This window comes from Struthio camelus, chromosome 21 (genome assembly GCF_040807025.1).
Source record: "Struthio camelus isolate bStrCam1 chromosome 21, bStrCam1.hap1, whole genome shotgun sequence".
In the NCBI taxonomy this organism is placed as follows: domain Eukaryota; kingdom Metazoa; phylum Chordata; class Aves; order Struthioniformes; family Struthionidae; genus Struthio; species Struthio camelus.
In genome coordinates this window covers 5,358,631-5,381,566 of record NC_090962.1, presented here as the reverse complement: position 1 = coordinate 5,381,566, position 22,936 = coordinate 5,358,631, and the positions used below count along the sequence as shown (strand labels likewise).

At 46.1% G+C, this 22,936-nt stretch overlaps 1 protein-coding gene across 2 annotated transcripts in view; it reads left to right on the top strand.

Annotated features, from left to right (window-relative positions):
• The first annotated feature begins 8,819 nt into the window (after positions 1–8,819).
• Positions 8,820–22,936, top strand: part of RERE (arginine-glutamic acid dipeptide repeats) — a 253,914-nt gene continuing 239,797 nt past the window's right edge. The window contains exons 1-2 of one of the 2 annotated variants that reach the window (XM_068915491.1): positions 8,830–8,962; positions 9,922–9,966. The gene's annotated coding sequence lies outside the window, so the exon portion shown is untranslated. Of the gene's footprint in view, positions 8,963–9,921; positions 9,967–22,936 lie in introns of both variants that reach the window. The other variant, XM_068915489.1, reaches the window with a different exon arrangement.

Below are 22,936 nucleotides of genomic sequence, written 5' to 3'. Positions count from 1 at the left end.
AGTGCTCTGCCCTCAGAGGACAAGATTTGAGACTACCCTGTGATGAGTAAAGCCAGCACTGGGATGTTTGAGCGGCGAGATGTTAGATCTGTCTAGCCCTAGCGTGAGTAATAGCTATGAAAGGATTTAGCACAGGGGACTGCTTAAGGGAAAGCCTGGCTTCTATAGTGTCTATTGATCAATGTGTGCCTTTCTTTGTGTTTTTTAAACTAGAAAGGCTCATCTGTTGAACAGGCACTTCCAAAATGCCTTGCCTTATGTAAAGGCTAGGGCAGTTGCAGTGTTAAGAATGCTGAACTCCCCTCGCAGGGGAAAGGAGGACAATTTTGGCATAACTGAAACTGTTGATGGGAGGGGAATGATGAGTCCTGTTCGATGCAGTAAGCTTTCTGATGTGAGCGGCCCCTGTGCAAAAGGCGAAAGCTACAGTCGGTCAGGGACTGTGGCCCACAGTCACGTGAGCTTGCTCACATTCAAAATAGGCAGAATAGTGAACTCCTGCTACCTGGGACGCGAGTACCTTTGGATCCAGATCTGTTGTGCGGAGTAGTCAAACAAGCATGCACCTCTACCTTCTGGACTGAGGTGGATTTGGGCCCCAACCTCAGTTTTGGATTTTTTGGGCCCTGCAGTCTGCTGAGCAGACAGTCTGAAAGCAAATGCAGGCACAGCTGGCTACTGAAACAAACCTCCCTGCAAGATCAATAACTGGTGCAATGAAAACATCCTGGCTTTGTTGGACAGTTGGCAACTGTTTCTCCTTATGAGATTTATCTCCTCTGTCAAACCCTTCTGGAGTGGAGCTTTGCTATAAATACCAAATTTGCCAGCCCAGGCTCAGCGCATGGTAAAAGCCGCCTCCACACAAATTTATTCTTTCATAAGGCATTGGTCTAAGCTGGCTGCGCTCCATGCAGATTTGAAACCCGGTATACTTTTTCACACATTGCTGATCTCTGTATTAGACCTGTTAAATGAATAAACCAGCTAATTACCCACAAATCCTATCAAGGGATTTTTTTCCCTCAAAGAGGCAAGCCTGCAATATATGCAAACCAGGGTCGAAAGCTCTTGAGCACAACCACTTTAGGAAGCAATACTTATGACCCTTCCTTTTTCACTTGGTGCTTCAGACAGGGAAGACAAAATTCTCGCCTCATCCAGGCCTCTGTATTTACACCTGGAGGTTTCATTTTTGAATAAGCATGAGAAAGTAACCAGGAAAGCAGGTTGCCGGTTACTGTATACTGCCAAAACCTGGCATGGCAGTAGAGCTCGGATGAACTGACTTACATGGGCAGTGGCTGGCACCTGGGCTGCTATATTTGTGTGTAGCTACATAAATCGGGGGGGGGGGGGGGGAAGGTAAGCAACTGCACTGACCTGGAATCCTCCTTTGTTCAGATGAGTAGTTTGGTCCCAGCTCTGACAAAGGAGCCTTCTACTTCTGCTGGTTAATGACACTACAAGTGAAGCTCAGGTGTTCCTTCGTTATTGCTTGCACCTTGTTGTCAGTGCATGATAGGGAGCTGTTACAGGTGCAATTACTCAATGTGTCTTGCCCTAAAAAAAAAAAAAAATCAGGAAATTGCACCCAAAATGGCAGGGTTAGAAGGAGGTTACTTAGTTTGTTCAGTCAAAAGCTGAAGTTGGATGTTGTTAAACTGTATGCTCCATCCCGCACCAGTAATACAACCCTACGATGCCGGGTGCTATGCACAGTCTGTCCTATCAAACCAGAGCTGTGTAAAGATTTCAAGTTACATCCCAGAAAGTGTTTGGGCTGGATCAGCAAGGTGCTCCTGGCTGACCAGACCAAGTGCTGAAACACAGGAGTGTGGTCTGTAGATAAGACTTTAAATTGTATTGAAGGGAAGTGAGCGATCAGAAACTGCATGCACATGCTTGGACGGAAGGTAATAGGTGAATAGGGAATGAGGTGCGATTGCAGAAAATAAAAATCTAAAGCTGTAACGCCAGAGAGGTGGAGAGATGTGTCTTTTCCTTAATCAGGGTGTGAATCCTGCTGCGTAACTCCTCACCTTTTTGTACTGTCCCCACGGACTCCTACTCACAAGGCTGTGCTGTATAACAGTGCGAACGTAGCACAGCCAGCGTCCTTATTACTGTAATAATTTGTGGGGTTGTTGGCGCTCCTCGGAGCAGGAGGAGGCGTCAATTTAGCCAACGTGAACTGGGAGGCTATTTGAGAACAGGAGGCAACCTTAAAAGCGGATCTGAAGCGAGAAGCAGGCGAAGGAGATGACTGATGAGCAGAGAGGAGAGGCAGGTGGCGCTTTGGGGAGCTGTTCAGGTAACAGGATCCATGATGGAGAAGCGGAAGGGACTGGAGTGGGAAAGATCTCCCGTTACCCGCTGGCTCTGTTCCTGGGTTTGCAGAGGAAGCCCTTCTGCTTGGTAGCCCAGCTTGCTCCTAGCATTCGTTCCCCACTAACACCTTGACTTCTAGGTCTCATACTAGTCCCTGCCTCAAAGCGCTTGTACTAGACAAAAAGGTGCGTTGTCAATAGGTGAGGCAGCAGGGGGTTCGAGGTTTGGCTTTCTCACTAGGCGCCGGCCCCTGGTAGGGAGCGAGCCCGTCGTTCCCCAGCGTTGGCGCTCGGAAGCCGAAGCTGCCGCTGCAGGGCACGCGCTCCGCTCCTTCAGCTGCTCTGAGCGGCGCGCGGGCCCTGCGTGCTGACTTCCTAGCGGCCACGTCGCACCCGAGCTCGCGGCAGCGTCAAGCGCAGCAGTGCTGTGACCTTTTCGTCCCTGATTTTTGTGTCGTTCAGAAACACTAATCACTCTTTTCCCAGATGATTGATTAAAAAAGAAACAAAGCTACGACTAAGCAGCGGATCCTGCTCGCTGCAGGAGCTGCGCAGCTCGGAGAGGACTTGAGACTTTCTGCGCCGGGTGATTTTGCTCCCTCTAAGAGGGGCGAGAACAGTGTTCGATCCCGCGCCTTTTTGTCTTCCCGTTTGCTGAACGCAGCCGCGCTTGCCGAGCCGCTCCCAAGCGTCTGGGGCGCTGACGGAGGTGGCCCCGGGGGTGCCTGCGGTCTGCAGCGCTGGCGCTGGCCGGCTCTGCCCGCCCTCGTCGCCAGAAAGGGGCCTCGGCAGGATCTCGCGGGCGCCGGGCAGCGGGAGCGAGCCGCCTTTCTTTGAAGGGAAAGTCCTCGGGGGAAAAAAAGCTCGCTCCTTCGCGAAGAGGGACGCGGGCGTCAGCGGAGCAGCAGCGCAGGGCAGCAGCGGGAGCGGAGCGGCCGGAGGGCGCGCGGGAGGAGGCGGTCGGGCTCTCCTGCCCAACCCGGTACGTTTCCCGGTGGGTGCGAGAATAAAACTGGCGCTCCTGCGCCGCGGCGCGCCAGGAGGGTCGGAAAGGCCATCGGGTCCGACGCTCCCCGCGGCGCAGGATCGCCGCGTCCGCATCAGCGCCTCGGGCCGGCTCGTCTCGGAGGCGCGTGTTTTGGGGGGGGGGGGGGGGGGGGCATCTCCTGCCTGTGACGCAACGCACGTTTTACCACCGGGTCTCTGTTTCATAGCAAAAAATTTATGATGGATTTTTGTTTTGTTTTAAGCTGAGAAATCACCCAAAGGCGCCAGCTGCCCGCCAACGGCGTCGCTCGATACGTCGCCGGTGTCCCTCCAGCAACCGCGGTGGTCTGAGGGTCACCCGGGGACACTCGGCTTCCCAAAGCGCCTCCCGAGCGGATGAAACTGCTTTAGCTTCACCACCGTCCCAAACGGAGACAACCCCCCCGCAAAGTCACACCGGTCGCGGCGACCCAACTATCCAGGCAGGCATTAAAGCGGCGGTGGGCGGCGCGGCGCTTTCCGGCCAGGCGACGTCCTCAGTCGAGGATGTACAGCGCTTTGAGGGGGGTTAAAAAAAAAAGAAGGTGGCTGGTAGCAGAGGTGGTGCGTGAAACGGAACGATTCCCCTTTCCAAAACTATTTTTGTCCTCTGCTTTTAAAAGAAAAAAGGACATTAAAACGTGTCGCCAAAGGCACCGGCGTGGCAACGCCAGGCAAAGAGCAGCTGCAGCGGGACGGCGAAAGCCAGAAACCTCCTCCTGGAGGAGCAGATCTGCAGCGGGCAGGACTGGGGCGGGGGGGGGGGGAACAACAACCAAAAAAAAGGCAAATCTGAGATGAAGCCCGTTTTCACCCCGTGCTACATGACAAGGAGCTTGTGCCGCTTCTCGCGGCGCCGAGAGCATCCGCGCGGCGGTTGCCCCCCCCGGGGCGGGTGACAGCCGGCAACTTGTCGCTCTCGCCTGTCGGTAATTCGGCGACCCCCCCCTCCCCGGTAGGACACCGGCGAGCGCTTAACAGCGCTAAATAAAAAAAAGTAATGCTGAACCGCCGAAGATTCGCGCGACCTTTACGTAAGGACAAAAGCCGTTAGTGCAGAGAGGCGCAGTGAAAAGGGGGAGCGCAGCGCCCCCGGGGTTACCGCGCTGGCCGGGGCAGGCGAGCGGAGGAGCTCGGTGGGAAGCGTGCAGTTTCAGCGGTTGGTTTACGACTCTCTGATTTTTTTTTTTCCCACCGCACAAAGATTTGGGAGACGCTCTGTCACCGGTTACAGCAGTGAAGCGGTTCGACAAAGGCTGAGACGGCCGCCCATCCCAGTTCAGTAGATCATCCATAGTCAATGGTTTTTTTTTCTTTCTTCTGAATCGAGGCTTTAGTTTCTGCCCCGGAGAACTTGTACTCGGGGGACAGCAGGCACAGACTGCACACACGCCGCTTCCTACCGCCAACAACCGCACAACTGACAATTGCCATTGTTCTCTACGAGCCAGGCTGCAGCAGACTAATAAATACCGTGGTTCTTTTTAACAGGTTTCCGTGAGCCTTTGTAAATGTGTGCGCGCTTGAACGTGTGTGAATGCGCGCAGACGGATTTAAATGTCATTCACGTTACTTTTGCTCTCCTCGCAACCCACCCAGCCTGTTTTAAACAGCGATAACTGTGTCTAGAAGGGGATCGCGTCCAGCCAGTGCGTTGTCCTTCGAGCGCTATGACGCTCCCAAAAGTCCGCCAGCAATACGTGTGACAATGAGATCTGAAATTCCTACATTTCCTGGATTTTTATGGTAAACAAATGAAAACATTAAAAAAAAAAAAACCCAAAGCAAACCATTTTCATTTAAAGGGTAGATTTTCAGATATTAGGAAGGGAAAGAAAGAATATAATCCTTTTTTTTTGTTGTTGTTGAGTGGAGTTAGGTCATCTGTAAAAGCCTCTCAGAATATTATCTCCCAGCTAATCGCTCTATCGACGTTTGCCTGTTTCGTTAGAGCTCAGTTCTCACCGCGCTGCTGAGGTTGGAACCTGCCTCATCTGTCATGGTCAAGGACTGGTTTGTAATTTCATGGCTGTAGAATAAAAAAGCTCTCGCTCTCGTTTCGTTCAACGGGTTGGGTTGAAATGGTGTTTGCAGAACGCCCAATGCTGGTGGCGTTTGACTTGGCAGGTCCTAGTTACATGTTTTTCTTGCCGATTTTTGTTTCATTCATTTGGCATCACGCTGGTGATTTGAAAGGAAGAGCCACGTTGAAACACCTCTGAAAAGAAGATAATTTTTAAAAGTTACATACACACATTCGCTGACGTACGTGGCCTATAATAGATGCAAGGGCTGACAAAGGGAGAAGAAATGTTATCTAAAACGGCAAAGAAAAAACAAATCAGGCCAGAACTAAGTTAATTATCCATGTAATAAACCTCCACGGCTGCTGACCGAGCAGCTAAGTTCATGGTCTCTGCGTACACGGACAGTAAACTTTGCAGCAAAAGGGAAGTGCCAGAAAAGTTTTATGCGCATGCAGGAAAACAGCTCTGCATCTGAAAGGGGACAAAAGTCGTTTGCAGAATCCTCCTTTACCCAGGGTAAGAAGTCTTCTGGCATCACTAATAAATCCAGAAATGCTTTGCATCTTTATTATGGAAATGTATGTATTCCCTTCCAGACCGTTTCTAAGGTCTGCTGGATGCACTGCAGATGCCTTTTTACACCCGCGTGAATGTTATCTGGATTTGGCAGCAGAGTTGTGATGAAACACTTTAACTCAATTCACGCAGCGGTGACCTATTTTGTCTGACAGCGATTTCCCTTGTGCATCAGTGTCTGCTTTCTGTCCAGACACCGAGTGGTGCTTTGCCACCTTTTTTTTTTCTTTTTTTAAGGACGATGTTTGCTTCGGATTGTGGAAGGGTAACAGACAAAAACGCGGTATGATTTTTTTTTTTCTTTTTCCCCCCATAACGCGCGAATAAAAACACTAAACATTTGGAGCTGCTGCCGTGCCTTCCGCCTCAGCGGATGCGGCGAGGGCGACCAGCCTAACGGGGACGCCGCGACCGCGAGGCCCGAGAGCAACAGCTCCCGCGGGAGGTGGGGAAGAGCAGCTGAGGCAGGCACCACCCGGCGTGCTTCCCGCCGGCCCGAAAGGCAGCCCTCCTCCGGCAGGGCTGGAGCGCCTGGGAGCCCCTCCACGGGGCGGCGGCCCCCACCCCGGCACGGACCGCCGCACGCTTCGGCGCGGTCATGACGGAGAGCCTTTCCGGCCGACGGCAGCGCTTCAGCTCCAGAGCGCTCGGAGGGCCGAGGCGTTGCTGCATCAGATGTTTGGAAACATCCAGCGGTGGGGGAACAGGAGTTTGAGGATTAACGGTTTTGTGTGTTGGTGCCTTACGCGGCACGTTGGAATTAAAGGCTCTTTGCGGATTTAACCACTTAGGCTTTCTCCGCATCAGCACTTCTGCGCCGCCCGAGCGCCGAGGGACAGACACACAAAACGTTGCGAGGGTGTCAGAAACCGCCTTGTTAGAGACCTGCTAGTACCTCATATAGACAACCCCTATGTAAATCAAACATTTTCTACGCAGAACATGCCCAAGCCTCTCATCAGCAATCTCCCTCTGCTGGGCAGCGAGCCAAGAAAGTCTGCTGCCATCAGGCAGAGGGGCAATGAGCTGTCTCCGCAGCGTTTGGGTCTTCCTTGAGCTTCCTCCTGTTGACTAAACCTTGCGCCGCCTAGCTGGTAGCAGGTCACAGGGCAAGTTCTGTGGCTCTGTGTGTCGTTGGTCACGGGAAGGGCTGTGTCTTTGCCGAAGAAAATGCTTCAAGCGTTATTCCTGCAACGATCCCCCGGCCAAGGAGAAACAAACTCGCAGTGAGGTCATTTGTGCGTAGCGTGGGGATGTGGGCAAGCCTGCTGCGACCCGCTTCTGCCCTTGGACTGGCTGCCTGGATTTCAGGAGGTACGCAGACGTTAATTTACAGCACACGAGGAAATCTTCCCTTAAACATGCTTTTTTTTCGGTGTTACTAGGTTTTACATCAAAACGTCGCGAGTAAATGCTTTCACCCTTGCGTGGTGACACACCACCAGGAGGTCAGCAGACAGGGAGGGAAGGAGAGAGAGAGAGAGAGAAAGAGGGGCGGCCGCAGGGAATTTCCCCGTCACGAAGATACAGAGACCAGAGAAAGCTGAAGGCAACCTTGCCTCTGTGGCAAGTCGTGCGGTTTTTAATGCCGACATCCAGGGACCGGGGACCGCGCGGTTGTAATTAGCAGAGAAAATGGGAGAGATGGAATCAGGCTCTATCAAGGACAGCTTAAGTATAGGCTCCAAAATGGCTGTGTCAGACGTTTAATGTGCATTTTTAGACGCTTATCTAAATTGGTTATTAGAATACAATCCAGCCTGTGCCTCAACCTCTGGTGGAACCACTCGTGAAGTTATAGGAGGGATAATTTTGTCCTGTACGTTCAGGGCAAAGGGCTGAATTCCTCTGACGCGCAGACATCAAATCCCCTTTGCGTGAGTGTTTCTCCACAGTGAAAGCCGTTCCCATTTCCTTCTGCTGCAGGCAACGGCGTTAACAGTCGCAAACACCCCTCCCGCGACACCCCTGGAGTCAGCCGGGGAGAGACGGTTCACAGCAGCTTAAAACCGCCTCCCGCGTCGCCAGCTCGGAGGGGATGCGCAGGCCACCAGCGCAGGCCACGCGGCCTTGGGCCCAACCGACCCAACCCAACTCAACTCAACCCAACTGAACCAACCCAACCCAACCAACCCACCCAACTCAACCCAACCAACCAACTCAACCCAACTGAACCAACCAACCCAACCCAACCAACCCAACTCAACCCAACTGAACCAACCCAACCCAACCCAACCAACCCAACTCAACTCAATTCAACTGAACCAACCCAACCCAACCAACCCACCCAACTCAACCCACCCAACCCACTCAACTCAACCCAACTGAACCAACCAACCCAACCCACCAACCCAACCCAACCCAACCCACCGGGCCTGGCTGCGCCCTGCTCTCCCCTCCCCTCAGAGCCAGTTGTATCTGGCCAGGGGGTGATGGTGGCCCCGGGGCAGCTCCTTGAGGGAGGGGGGGGGGAAGAGTGGGGAGGAGGAGGAGGAGGAGGAGGAGGAGGCCCTTGGCGGCCGTCGGGGCGCAGCTCGGCCGCCCCAGGCCCCCTCGGGCCGCCCCCTCGGGCCCGCTGCCCGCTCCGCGGCCCCTCCCCCTCGTCCGCCTTCCCCCTATTCTTTTAAATCACTTCCATCCACTGCGCTGATTGGTCCCGGCTGGCTGCCGGGTCACGGGGTGAGGCGGCTGCTCCAATGGGGAAGCGGGATACTGGCATGCGGGTGCGGCCGGGCTGCGTTGCTGGGTGCCCGTTCGGTGCGTGCGTGCGTGTGCGTGTGCGCGCGCGCGCTGTGTGTGTGTGTGTGTGAGGGAAGGCAGGCAGCGCCCGGCGCCCGCGCCCAGCCCGCCCCGCTCCGCCCCGCCGCCGCCGCCCGCGACGATGCCCCTGGCCGCCCGCCGCTGAGGCACCGCGCCGCGCCGAGCCGCCGTGTTGCCCCCGGCAGAGGGAGAGCGAGAGAGAGAGACGAGGCCGCCGATGGTGTAGCGCCGCCGCCGCCGCAGGTGGGTCCGGGGCCGCAACGGGCCGCAACGGGCGCACAAAGGCGGAGCGGCCGGGGGGGGCTGCGGGAGGCCGCAGCTGATGCTGGGCGCTTTGTGTTTGTGGTTGTCGTCCGCTCTGGGGGCGGGGGGTGACGGGGGCGGGCGGCGGGTCTGGCCGCGGGGGCGGCCCGGGGGAGGACGGCGGCGGGATTCACCGCGGTGGAGGCGTCTTTCCCCTCGCGTTTATTTGTTTCTGTTTTTATCTTTAACGCGCTGGTTGCCGTTATTCTCGATTTACTGAGTTATTGCGGAGGTTTTTTTTTTTTTTTTTATTTTCCAGTCATGTTCTCAGAGATTAGGATCCCGAAATACACGCACACATATATCTATATTTAAATGCAGCGGACTGGCGGTGCCTCTGTTTACTGCCGGGTTACAAAGCCCGGCCGCTGTAAACCGGAGGCGGTGTTGCGTTTCTCCGCCGCCGCAACCGAGCGGAGGAGCCTTGCCCGCCGGTTCGTGGTGTTTGTTACGGCTTTAGTCGGGAGGCTTTCTCAAAAACAAATCGCCACTGGCATCCGTTAAATTGCGTGTCTACCTCCCCCCTCCCCCCCTTAAATGCGGATTTTTAACCGGTTAAGAACAAACGCCGTATCCCAAAAAAAAAAAAAAAAAAAAGTAGTTGGTTGTGAAAGAGGCACGTGTCCGATATTCAGATTAATGTGCAGAGCATGGTATATTTTGTGGTTCTAGCGTTAACAAAAAAACACTTGTTTTTGTGTACACTGCTCCCTTTGAATTGGGAAACCCGTGCTGGTGGGGAGGGGAGGAAGCAGCTCCATAATAGTAAAAGCATTTCTGTTAAATACGGCTTATCTTGGCTTTACTCCATGAGTTTGTCCCGTAAATTATGGACTGGGGTTGATTACGGTGGCCTGGCTTGCATGGAGAGTGATTTTTTTTTTTTTTTTTTTTTGAAGAGATCTGTCTGGCTGGTTGATGAGGTCTGGAGGGAAGAGAGGGAGGTAGGTGCACACAATGCCCAGGCTCGGAGCTCATTGTTCTTCCCCGTAGGCTCTCCCATGTTTGGGACTGTGTTCTCGCGCAAACACGGTCCCTTTTTCTTTGGAGCACTGGAAGGCAGAGCGTGGAAGGCACTTTCTACTCCTACCTCTTTCCTTCTCCTCCAGAATGACCTTTCGGGAACCTTGCAAAAAGGCAAAGTAGTAAATTAGAAGCTAAAGGACACCGAAACGTTCTGTTTGTTCTTTCCTCCTCCCCTCCCGGCGCTGGCTCTGCTTCTGTCTTTCTCTGTCTGCCTGTAAATGAATATAGGAAGAGGGAGCGTGTGAGGTGAGACTCTGAGGTACTTTCTTCTGAATCCCTTGCAACTTTTTCATGCTTACCCTCTTTCCCCCCCCCCCCCCCCCCCCAGCTTCCTGGAATAAAAATTACCCCTCGCTTGAGTTGTGCATCAGCCCTGGGATTTTTGGTCTGGGGTCTGTATGGAAGGAGAGTTACTGTCAAGGGAGAATACTTTAGATTATTGCGTTGGGATGGCAAATGAGTAAAAGGAAGTGTGCGGAGGTTAAAAGGTGACTTTAAGGTAGACGTGGTTTCCTTTCTTAATGGTTGTTTAATGTTTTTGTTTTTGCAGTGGTGTCTGTAAAAACAATTATAGTGTGCTCTGAAGCTATGTAAGAGAGGGACTGCTGCACAAGGACTTGAGCTGCTCTGTACTACAGAGTGAGGTATGCCAAAATCTCAGATGGCTCGCTGATAACTTCAACTAGCTGATGATACTGAGGTATGCAGCAGAGGGGTAAAAAATAACATGTGGGTGTTGAGGAAAGGATGCCAGTCTGTTAGATCCTTTGGAAAAAGCATACTGAGAGTAGGCAGCAGTGACTGTTGTAGTTTAATGGAGCAGCGGCCAAAACGTGAGGCTTCCACGTCGTGTTTCTGGCTCTTTAGCTGACTTCAGTGTATAATTGGGGTAAATGAATTTCTTCCTCGGTTTTGTTACCTGTATAAAATGTAGCGATTGCATCTGGATTGAGTTTTTGCTTTTAATGTTATTCTACCACTAGCATAGCCTTAATGCAGCTAGCAACAGTTTTAAGATTACTGTAGGTTATTGTCTGCACGAATACCATGTTTTGAGTTTACTGGGAAGTACAGTGAAATACTTACGCTGCCTCTCTGTGGCTTTATGATTCCTGTGGCGTGTGCATTTGTACTACAAAGCAACCAAGGGAAGGATAACTCTCCATCTGGGCGGCAAAGCTTTTGGTATCCCTGTGCAAAAGGTAGTAATTTATTTACATTTATTTAACATTTCTTGGGGTGAAAAGGTAAGTGGAGCTAGGAGAGGCAAACCTGCCTTAAGCAGTACTTATGTAGCTGGATTAACAAATGGTGATTTCTCTGCAACAAAGAGTTGCTCTTACTTTACTGTTTTTTGTATGTGTGCAGAGGTCCACCCTATGGAGCCGTGGGTATAGGTTGTGCTGTGCTGCTGCAGCAAAGGGCATAATCAATAACATTCACAAATGCAAAGAGTTATGATATGTGTGATTCTTAATGCTGATTACAGCTTAGATAAGAACAGCAGCATTCTGATGTTGCAGTTTACTACTTGACTTTTCTTCAATAGCATGTTACTTGTAAACTTAGCATCCCAGGTACAAAATGCATCATTGTTCTAGCCATACCGGATGGTTATTTCACCCATAAAGAAGTTATTTCACTTTTGGGAGTAGGAGGGAAAAAAGTGCTATGAGCATATAGAATTTAGCAAGTATGTGTTACTGGCTGTGTAATAGCACACCAGAACCTGTGTTATTTTCTCAGCTGAGCTGTTCATATGTTGAGATTGCCTGGGGGCGGCTTTGATTTCATTATCTACCATATTTAAGGGCACTGTAAGTGTCAGTAACACAAAGTCTGCACTCTGGCACATGAATACAGTACTCTCTAGGTAATAAATTTATAGTTTAATAAAAATAATGACAATTGGAAAACAATTATTTATGATCTGATCCTGAAATGAACTGAGTGACCAGACACTTTACAACTACGTAAATTTAAGAGGATGGTTGGGGTTGGAATAGATCATTTAAAAAAAACAAAACAAAAAAACCCCTCATTGGGGAATTCTGTATGTTTATAGTATGAAGTCCAGTTATAATCTGTAACAAGATGTCAGAGGGCTAACTTTGTCAAGTGCCTTTCAGAGATATTCCCAAGCTGTATGTTAACCAGTTGTGGTACAGCAGTACCATCAAACGGTAAAACATTACTTTCAGTGCATGCAGGCTGCCTATTGCAGGATTATTGTTGATCAACCTATGTTTATTCGTGTGCAGAGTAAGTTTGGAAATTCTGGGAATAGACAGTTGAACAAAGGTCTTTAAGATTATTTTAATAGTATAACGGCAGAGCAGTGTATCAGCAATAATTATGGTGTTTTTGGAACAATGGGGACCTTAGAAATTAGATCCTTAGAAAGAAGGGTTCCCCTTCCATCCTATTCCTCCCCCTCCTCCCAAACAACAAAAAACAAAGACGGAGGGGCAGGGAGTTGTGATTATGGGATTTCTTATTGGGTGCGTGTTATGCTGGAGACCTCATGAGATGATCTCAACAGCTGCTTCTGCCATTAAAGGCTATAAAGGGCTTTCCGCTGTATACTTTTTTTTTTAGGATGGTAGCCTGGTTAAACTAATTATTTTCAAGTTTCTGTTATTTTTCACGCTGGTTCAGCTATGGAAATGCATTGCGGTTGTTGGAGCTGCGCAAAGTCCAAATAAATCATCCCTCCCCTTAAGAGTTAAGAGGGATGCATGGTATCTGACTATAGTGCAAAGCTTAAATTTAAATCAGTATTCTTAAGATGTTGTTATTCCTTTTTAAAGACACATCTTGGAATCAAAAAAGAGCAGAAAGACCTTTTCTAGCTGCTTGGAGTGAGGCTTGTACTCCACTGCTGCTAAGTTGGTCTGTTGCAATGGGAAAACTGGAAGGTATGAGAGATTGGCATTGTTAGCGCGGAAGGCATCGGAAGAGTTGAGCGTGGAATTTGGAAATGATGTTGCCAGCGAGTTGCTAGGAAGAAAATCTAGGCGCTCCTCTTGAGGAGTGATAGGAGGTGTTTGGGAGCAGGATCTACAACACAGCATTGTGCTCTTTATGTTGGTTTGCCAGCAGCATTTTACACAAGCTTTTATAATGTTGGTAGCTGTGCCCAACTGCTCTTTTCAGAGAGGCTGATGTATGAACAAAGGAGCAAACAAGATATGAATACTGCGCTGGCTCCTTTTGATTTAGAACTCTACTGAGGCGAGGAATTGCTGTAACTGACTGAAAAAACAAACAGATCGAAATACTAGCTGACTAGTCCCATTTCAGTAGGATTTTTTTTTGAATACAAATGTCACTGAGCAGACAGAATAGTAGGTTGACCTAACAAGAAGTGAAACTAACGTGGTACTAACATCAGTTTTCCTCCTGTGCATAATAGGGATAATGCTAGCCTTTTTTGTGGAATCCTTAGAAATGTGTGCATGAAACGCACCGTATGGGAGCTGGCTGATGGCGGTTCTCTGGATCGTGTGCATCCTGTGGCTGTATTTGGCATTCTAATGCTGTTAAAGGTGCGACTCTGACAATGTGGAACAGCTTGGGTGGTACATAAATTTGATAAATTCAAAAGTAACGTTTAGAACCGAGTTATATAAGCCAGGTAACTTAGAACAGCAGATAGCCTACATTTTTACAGAACACGAGTGAGAGTTTAGTTAACTGTTTTTGTAAAGACTCAAGGTAAATGAAAGAAAATGAGTGCTTATTACTTTTGAGGTCTAGTCAATCTAAGTATTTAATCTACTCAAGTATCTTAAAATTTTGTTATCATGCTGTTACTGATTCCTGCACATTGAGAGTCAATTTTGGTCTAGTTCAAATATGTAACTAGATTTCTGTTTTGTAATGATGAATTTTATGTGTTTTTCCTAGTGTATGCAGTGAAGGTTGCAGTGTAGAGGGGAAAAAAGAAAAACAGGACCATGACTAATAAAGCTTTTGTGGCAGGCGGCGCTTGCAAGTCCTGAAGCTTGCCCACTCCACCCTCATCCCCAGTTTCTTCCTCTTTTCCCCTGTCCTTCATGACAGTTGATTGAGCAAGTGCCATGGATGTGCCCAGCTGGCTGCCAAGCAAAACGGGGCTTGGGACACGCGGGCTTCTGTCTGGTCATTACTCGGTGGGGATTGAATTGGAGAGGTTCTTCCTATCCACCTGCTGCTTTGCCCAGAACTTTCAGGAATGTCGGTTAACACCGAGGTGACCGTCCTGGCAGGCTTGGTTGAAATACAGTGGGAACCGAAAGTTACTGGTGTGTAATGAGAGGATAAGAGATTGAGGCGGGGGGGGGGGGGGGGGGAAGAAGTGGAGTGACTATGGAAGTTTCTTTTCCCCCAGAAACTGGACTAAAAGAAAGGGAAAAGAAGTTCTGTCATCTAGTGCTGGTAAATATCTGTGTGTACGTGGTCAGGAGTTTCTCATTCGCGTTCATCTTTTCAATGCGGTAAACTATTTTGGGGTGATGGTCTGAGGATGTATAAAGTAAGACTTGAAGGAAAGGTTTCTTCACTTTCCTAGACGAGTTTCGGGACTCTTGGGCCTACCTCCCTGTCAGTGGGCTTTTGGAGCTGTTTAGAAGTGTTCTGGGTGATCTGTTGGTCTGGAAGCAGGCATCTTGTTGTACTACTGCTTGTTAAAATTCATGGGGAGAACACTTTTGTTATTGCATAATATGCTTGGAAAAAAGAAAAACAGTAAGGAACAGACTTTTTAGTGTGAATTCCCTGTTAAAATTGTAGAAAAACAAGCTTTTGTTTTATTTGATGTGGCTCTTGGTGTATTTTTATACCAGCTCTCCAATAGATAATTTCTCTCTGTAGTAAGGCTAGTTCATCTTAGGGGACTGGAAGAATTTAAAGTTGATGGATCTTATTTGATCTCGAATGTCTCGCTGTAAGCAGGCCATAGTAATTTCTTGGGCAGGCATTGTGTGTTAAGCTCTTGATCCTACAGTTGGGTTTCTGTACTTGGAATTAGCCTGAATGTGTACCTGGGTGTATTGTTAATAGTGCATACCATGATGCTGCTGATCTGTATATCTGTGTGTGCCTAACATGAAGTATTACTGTAGGACAAGCTGCAGTGTGAACCTAATGAATGTTAGCAACTGTACAAGCAAGCGTCCGTGTGTACAGGTATCCAGTCTTACTGACAGTGTATGAGAGGGATGCCATTTATCCTTCTCTGAAGGACAGGTAACTTTGAGCAGCCTTGTTTATTTCTGCGTTTCAGTAAATGGCTCTGGATGCTTACCATGTAGTGGCTGTGACCTGTAGGACCTTGCCAGTGCATTTGTACCTCGAGTCAGCAGCCTGTGCAGTATTTTCCACTTTGTAACTACCCATGTATTATGTATGGCAAATTGTCTTGTTTTAGCTAGAACCTTAACAAAAGTGTTAGCAAGAGAAGCTTGTAACATCAGTGTCAGAAGTTCTAGTGAAGAAAGACTTTAAGTTCCCTTCCAGTGGGAAACTGTTGAAAGCGTGTGTAGGCAATGGGAGAACCAAAATGTATAGTGGATAATAAACTCTGGGTATTAAAGATGCTGCTAAAGGCAGTGAGTCAGAGTCGTGATGCTAGAGATGGGTCTTCTCTACACTGCTACTGAAATTACTAGCTCATAAGCATGTGCTCTGCTTTAAACCTGAGTACTTCCAATAATTATGTGGCTGCGTTGCTATATAAAGCAGGATGATCTAGGCTTGAGTAGACTGGGTGCGGTGGGATAGAGAACTAAAACGGAATTATGATGGTGTTTCTGTCAAAGCCTTGCATTTTGGACTGGGGTAAGAGGCAACTTGTCTGTTTGCTGGCTTAAAAAAAAAAAGGACCAGTTCAGCTGATAATTAACTATGTAGTGTTACAGGATGTTGGGAGATCAGAAGGTGTATGCAGAATATCAAAATGTTTGTGTGTCCAAGAATTATGAATCAAAAAAAAAAGTGCTTAGGTGCCCCTAGCCTGCTAACGTGAACAACCACAAAGGGCTAGAATACATGGTGTTGATGATAAAATGCCTCTTTCTCCTTGTCCTGATTTAGGAGTTTTCATCCATTCATGCGTGCTAATAGGAAAAATGGCCTGAATCTGAAAGAGGAAAGTGACAGTGCGTCAGAGATTTCAAGTGCTTTAAGGGTTGTATTTCTCCAAGAAATTATACCTAGTAAAAAAAAAAAAAAATCATTGTGCCCAGGCAATCCAAACTTTCAGATTTTCTTTGAATCAGAAATAGCGCTTGGCATGTGAGAAGGTTCTGTAGAACAAATGCTTTATGGTGATGGTGTGGACTTGCACATCAAATACATAGCTAGAATTGCTCTGAGCTCAAAAGACTTGGAGTAGCAGGGAACTGCTTTTCTCTTAAACTTTTCCTTTCGAATGTGTGCTTTTCTGGGGGAGGGAGGGAATATTTGGGATCTTCTGTTGTTGTTTGGGAGTTTTTTCTCACCTACAAAAAACTAGTTATTCTGTTTCTTAGAATTCTACCTGTGCCTTTTTCTTTAGCTTGTTTTCACATCTTCTTTCTCTGCAGTAGTTTTAAAGTAGATACTTCATTTCAGTTGCATCAGTTTCATTGTGATCACGCTTTAAGAGTGGACTATAGAACTTAGATTAGTGAACTTGCTTAAAATTTACGTAGTTAAGGCTCTATGTCTGATGTAATTCGGCCAAAAAAAATAGCTTTGTCTCACTTCTTGTTCTTAGTTCCCTTTAAAATGGGAAAGACCACAGGCAGTTCTAGGTGAACAAAACGCACCATATAACAATAGTTCACCTACCAAGTCTAGTGGTATGTAGTATCTCTGTGCCAGAAGGGTACACATGCTATAAAAATGAATGCAGTCTCTCGGTTAGAGATTTTTCTAGTGAAGTTGGTGCAGGAAACTTAAACGCTTAATCCTAATTTTTACAAACTGGGAGTGAGATGCAGAAATCTAATTTATCTCCAAGGTCATTCATTTACACTTCACAAAACTTAATAGACCTGCCTCTGACTGCTCCTTGATACACTGAATTACGCTGCTTGCTCTCTGACATGAACTCACGAGATGATAAACTTGAACCAATGATGTGGACTTAAAGGTACCTATACACTTACAAATTTCAGTCAAATGCCCACATAGTAAGAGCAGTTAGTGGATAAATTAGCTTACCTTAATTTTGGCCTGAGGTACGAATTTCATTTCTAATATATTCTGTTCGTAAGACTTGGACTACAGGTTTATTTGATGTCACTGGAAACCAAATCCAAATGCGTGTGTCCAGTGGAATAAAGGCTAAACCTTTTAATTCCGTTCCCACCCTTGCTCCTTTGAGAACTTGCTGTGATTTGCCCCTTGTATCTGTGGTTAGTCGGGGAAGTCGTCTTCCCCTTTATTTGGTGTTTTCTGTGGCTAGTTTTGTGTTTCTTGCTCCTTGATTCAGTTGAACTCGTGGCAGAAGCTGTGGAGAGCTTTTCAGATGGTGACTGTAGAAAAACAGTTTGAGGCTGCTCTTGGTTTGGCTGGCCAGAGCTGGAGTAGGGTCTTATTCCAAAATTAACCATTAAATCAAATGAATTTAGAGAACACTGATAACGTGATGAAGCTGGTTGCTTGTTAGTGGAGAATGCACTTGTAATGCAAGGAGTTCTTCTAAGTCAGAGACGGAAAGAAAATAGCCTAATTCCTGATTAAAGGGAACACACACAGAGCACTTCTCTGTTTAAATGCCACCTCTTGTGTTGGCGGGGAGTTTGCAATGCATGCTTCTGGATGAAAGTCCGAATGATACTTGGATTAGAAAAAAGGCTGAGTCTACTGTTATCACTTGAAGGCAAACTTAGGCAGAATCCAGCTTATGTTCTGACCTGCTGAAACAGTCATGGCTCCTGTTTGAGTGTCTTGAACCAAGTTTTGAGATACTGTAGGGATGTAAGTGAAAGGACAGTGGTGCAGGTGGTCTAGTAATCTTTTTTATTGTATAAATTAATACGAAGATGATGATAATTTTATCTATGACATTTTGCTATATGCTCAATTTTCCTTAGCAGGTCAGTAGAAATTGATGTTGCTTAAACTTATTTTTCCCTTGTATTCTTTTTTTTTTTTGAGTGTTTTTGTTTTTTTTCCCCCCTCCATGATTTTGATAATTCCCCATTGGAGACATTGGGATTCTACTTGCCATTATCCTTTTTTGGTGATTGGTGTGAGCCTTGGGGGCTATGTTCCCTCTCCATGAGTCTGAGTTACTAGCACAGCTACCTTCCATAGCAGACTTTCTTAAACACAGTTATGGAAGCAGCGTATCTGCTCGTTCTTTTGGTTGGAAAAAGTCATTTGATTCTTATTTCCTGCTTCTCTTCATGTTGAATAGACTTAGTCTTACGGTCAAATTTCATTGTCTTCCTGCATGCTTCTCTTTCCATGTCTGTAGTATATGAAAGACATAAAACTGGCTCCCCTTGTATTCTCATTGTATGTCCCTTCTCTCCATGTAGGCTTGCTTCAGTTCATGAGAGCCCTGCTCTCTTGCCTGAACTAATTATTCATCACATAACTACTTCCATAGCTTTTTGTCCCAAAGTACAAATTTAGCAAGTATTATGTGGAAAGTAATTACTTTTATGTATGTATAATGAAGCCTTGTGAGTCCTGATAAACTGCATTCACACTTTCTGTTGCTGAGACGCTTCTGAGGCCGGAACACATGCGTTGGGTGTTCTTGAATAGAAACAAAGGCTGGGAGGGATTATTAGTGAATGAGGTCTCTTGGTGGTAACATCCTGTTTGGAATCAAACATGTTTGCTGTATTAAACCCCAAAGATATTTTAATTAGGTCATATATTTAATTCCTGAAGATAACAAATGGTCATGCTGCAAGTAGGCAGCAGGAGAGACTGTTAATCAGTAACAAGAAGAATTTAGATGTTGTCCTTGGTATCACGAGACTCGGATGTGATCCTAGCTCTCTAAATAACTTTTTGTATGACCTTGAAATAAACAACTTGTTGCAACTGTGTTTTTCTGCTTGTGAAATAGGTATGATGATGCTGCCCTGTTATCAGGAAGTTGTACAGATGGTGATAAGCAATATGAAAATGCTGGTTTTTCATGTGTGCTTACTTAGGTAACATGAAAACATATGCTAACTTAAAAGCATGCATTATATGTTCCTTCTTTGTAGTGATCATGAAATAGCTAGTTCATGCTTTAGAAACAAATAAATCCTCCCAAACCTAGCAGTTTGGCTATTAAATGAGTATACTGATTACCCACAAAATCCTCAAGCACAGAGAAAACTTTACTTGATAGATCAGTATCACAAAAATCTGTGTTGTGGCAAACTTGGTTTTTTTTTTTTGTTTTGTTTTTAATTTTCTTCTCTGTGATATGCCTTTCTTTGCAGGTCCCTTATAGGACAAGCATACCACAATCTAACATAATGGTGAAATATATAAAGAAGTGTGTGTGTGTACATATATATATATACACAGAAAAATATATATTTTTAGGCAGTTTCAATGTTCCTGTAATTCAGTGTTGAGCAATACTTAAACTGAGGAACAACTTCTACAAGTTAAGACTTAGCTGCCTTTCAGAAATATAAATTGAACAGCTAGTTTTTCTGTTATGGTTGCTCACACCCTTTTCCCCCAGTGATGAATCAAGTTCGCTTGGTATTTTACCATGTTACTAAGTTGTGGGTGGGTTTTTCTTTTTCGATGTTGGAACTCAACAGGGAGGTAAGATGCGCTTTAAAGACATGGATGTTGCTTCAGTGTTGTCTTCCTATATGGATGTGTAGAGATTGATATTTATGTAGGTGGTATATTTGCATCAAAGCACTAGTAAAGCCATATTCCATATGGCTTTAGATCCTCACTGTCTGACTACTGTCTTTAATGACAGGATTGCTCTTTTCTTTTTTTTTTCTTTTTTTTGGGAGGGGGGGAATCTAACCTTGAACTGTTGCAGTTTTAACTGTTGTTATGTGTCTGATGCATCATCAATAATTATTCGGTTTTACTTGTCCATATCTAAGTAGTTGAGGATCTTCTGGTAACAGCAGCTATAGAAAATACCTGGTTCTTTAGCACTGAATGAAAATTATCCTTTTTTTTTAAATGTATATTCTGTTAGCTGCCAAATACAAGTTATAGATTTTTTTTTTTAAATAAAATTCTAGCCAACTATTTTCGGTGTTTCTTGAAACTTTTTTTTATGCTACAATTCTCGTCCTGATGGAGTTTGTCTTTAAAATAAGTGCTGTGTGAATTACTCTAATGCCTTCCTCCTTGTTTTATTTGCTTTGCATTTTTGACACTAAATATATACCTTCATGCTTTGTAATAGCAGGACCTCTTTAAATATTACTAATGGAGAGCTTGTGTACTTAAACTCCTTGTTACTAGCTGGCTGTTTGTTGATTCAGGCAACAGTTCTGAATCAATACTAGAAATACATGTTGAGTAATATTCTGTCCACCTCCTTAAAGTGAATGAAATTGGGATTTTGCTTTCAGGTAAAAAGAGGTGAAGATATAAATGTTGAATGAACTTTCAAAGATGGGAAGAGATGATGTCACCCATTATTAAGCTAAGGAAAGGCAGAAGGTATTTCCTATGTACACATTTGCTTTTAATGAAAGTGTGTTCTTCAGAAACTAGTTTAGTAGGAACGTAATTTGAACCTCATTTAAATATTGTTCTTTAAAATCAGTGTGTTGTTCAGTGGGTGTGTGAAGAAGCCTGAAATTCTCATTCTCTCTCTCTCTCTGCCTCCCTCTTTCCTTTGTTGAAGAGGCTAGAGGGGAAGGGCTCCGGAGAAGGTTAGGCAGAAGAGATGCTTGCAGTGCAGAAAACGCTGATCCTTCTGTGGTCTTGAAAGTTTTCTGTTTGAAGGTCAAGCCGGTCCATTCTCCGGGTTTCTGAGCCTGTATAAACCTGTTGCTGAATGTGAGTTTCCTAGTAGTTTTCTTTGAGAGAGAGTGAAGATACTGCCAGTTGCATTCATGTTTCACACAGTATAACAATACAGAATGACACCAGGCTTTAAAGGTACCTTAAATGTATTGCTTCATTGTACCTACAGAGACCTTGGTTTTCATTTCTGCTTAGATATTCTGGAGCTTTTCTGTGGAAACTTTATGCTGTAACTACAGAACTGTTGCTTCCCCTTTATTTTTCTTCTCTTCTGTACTCTGCTTTGCTCTGTCTGGGTTTTACTGCATCTTGGTAATGCTTTTTCAATGTTTATTAATCAGTGTGTGTTTTTTACGGAAGGCTGACTGGACTTCTGGTTTTCATGTAACTTATCATCCCTTTGGGGGTTGTTACTTTGCAGCCATTGTTATCATCACGTAATACTCATGCAAAGTATAAGGCGGTGAGATCTCCCTCGGTTGTTGCATAATATTGACACAAAGACCGCTGACAGTCTCGTTAATGTTGTCATCTTCATTAATGCGTTTCAGTATGGCTTGTTGCCCACTACAAACAATAGTCTTCCTTGACAAATGGAATGCCTTCACTGACCTTCTCTTGAACGTTACCCTGCAGTTTGTAGCCAGGAATCCTGATCTGCTTGTTTTATTAATGAAAATTTGCTTTTAGCTGCTCCGTGTTTTATATGCCTAGTTCCTTGTAATTGGAACAAACGAAAAATTCTGGTAAGGCTGGAAACGGCAGTAGTGGTTGAAGGCAGCTGATAAGCTAGTGTGTTATTCTTCCTCTTCATTGCGTACACTTGATATTGGCTATAATCCATTTCAGTTCAACCAGTCTCTTTGGAAATTGTCACAAAGGCTTAATCTCAAGTAAAACAAAACAAATTATTTGTAATTAGGGAAGCGTACAATGAAAATGGTATCAAAGAAGTTAGCTTGACTGACCCGGGTCAGACCCGCAGGGATCTCTGTGGTACTTGTAAAACCACGTCCAGCGCCCTGACTCATGTATGCGCCTTGTATACAAAATACTTACCGTCGAGATTTGTGCCGGACAAGGAAAGCTGATCATCAGACTGTAGCACTGGGAAAAGCCGTGGTCTTCCACGTGACAAAACTAAGGAACTAAACCTGTTACAGCAACGGTTTAAGTTGAGCAGCCCTGGGGGAGGGTCTGCTTCTTTTACCTTCATAGCATCTGTGTTCAGGTGAATGCGTCAGTGATAAAAGATCTTTTGAATTGAGGAAGTAATGGCTTTTTATGGGGGGAAGCCTGTTTGGGTAGCATTGTTCACACATCCCTTTGAGATTGTCAGCTGCTTAGTTCCCCGATGTTAATGGTTCTCAGGATCATCGGTTCCTACTTGTAGAAGTAGGACTTTAAGGGCCAGTCATCCATAGCATAGCGTGATTTTTGTAGCTTTGGAAAAATGTCTCATGTTTGAAAAGACTGCAGGTGCTAGAAATCTTTGTCAGGACCTTGCTGAGCGTGTTATGTTGCTAATATGCTTGCTCTAGTGACTTGATTACCTGTGATTTTGGACTGTAGATAAATTGGCTGTCAGGGTGGGATGCAAGTGTTCTCTCTGTAGTGCAGAGCAATTTTTTTTCCCCCCCTCTAACCACTGATATCAAAACAAACCTCTGCTTCTCTGGGAACTGAGGACTGAACACTGCAGAACCTTGTATAAGGGGTTTTAGCAGTAGTGGGAAACTGCTTAGAGATGAAAGTTGTGCCAAAAGCCTGACATTGGGGGGTAATATGGGTAATGAAACACATCAAATCATTTAAAGAGAAGAGAGCTGAGATACATTACTACAGTGCAATGTCTAAAGAACTGATTTCAAAATGGGAAAGAACTTCCTTTGAGCAAAAGGCCCCCCCCGAACTCCTCTGCCCCCAACAGTCCCTTTAGGACCCTGGTAT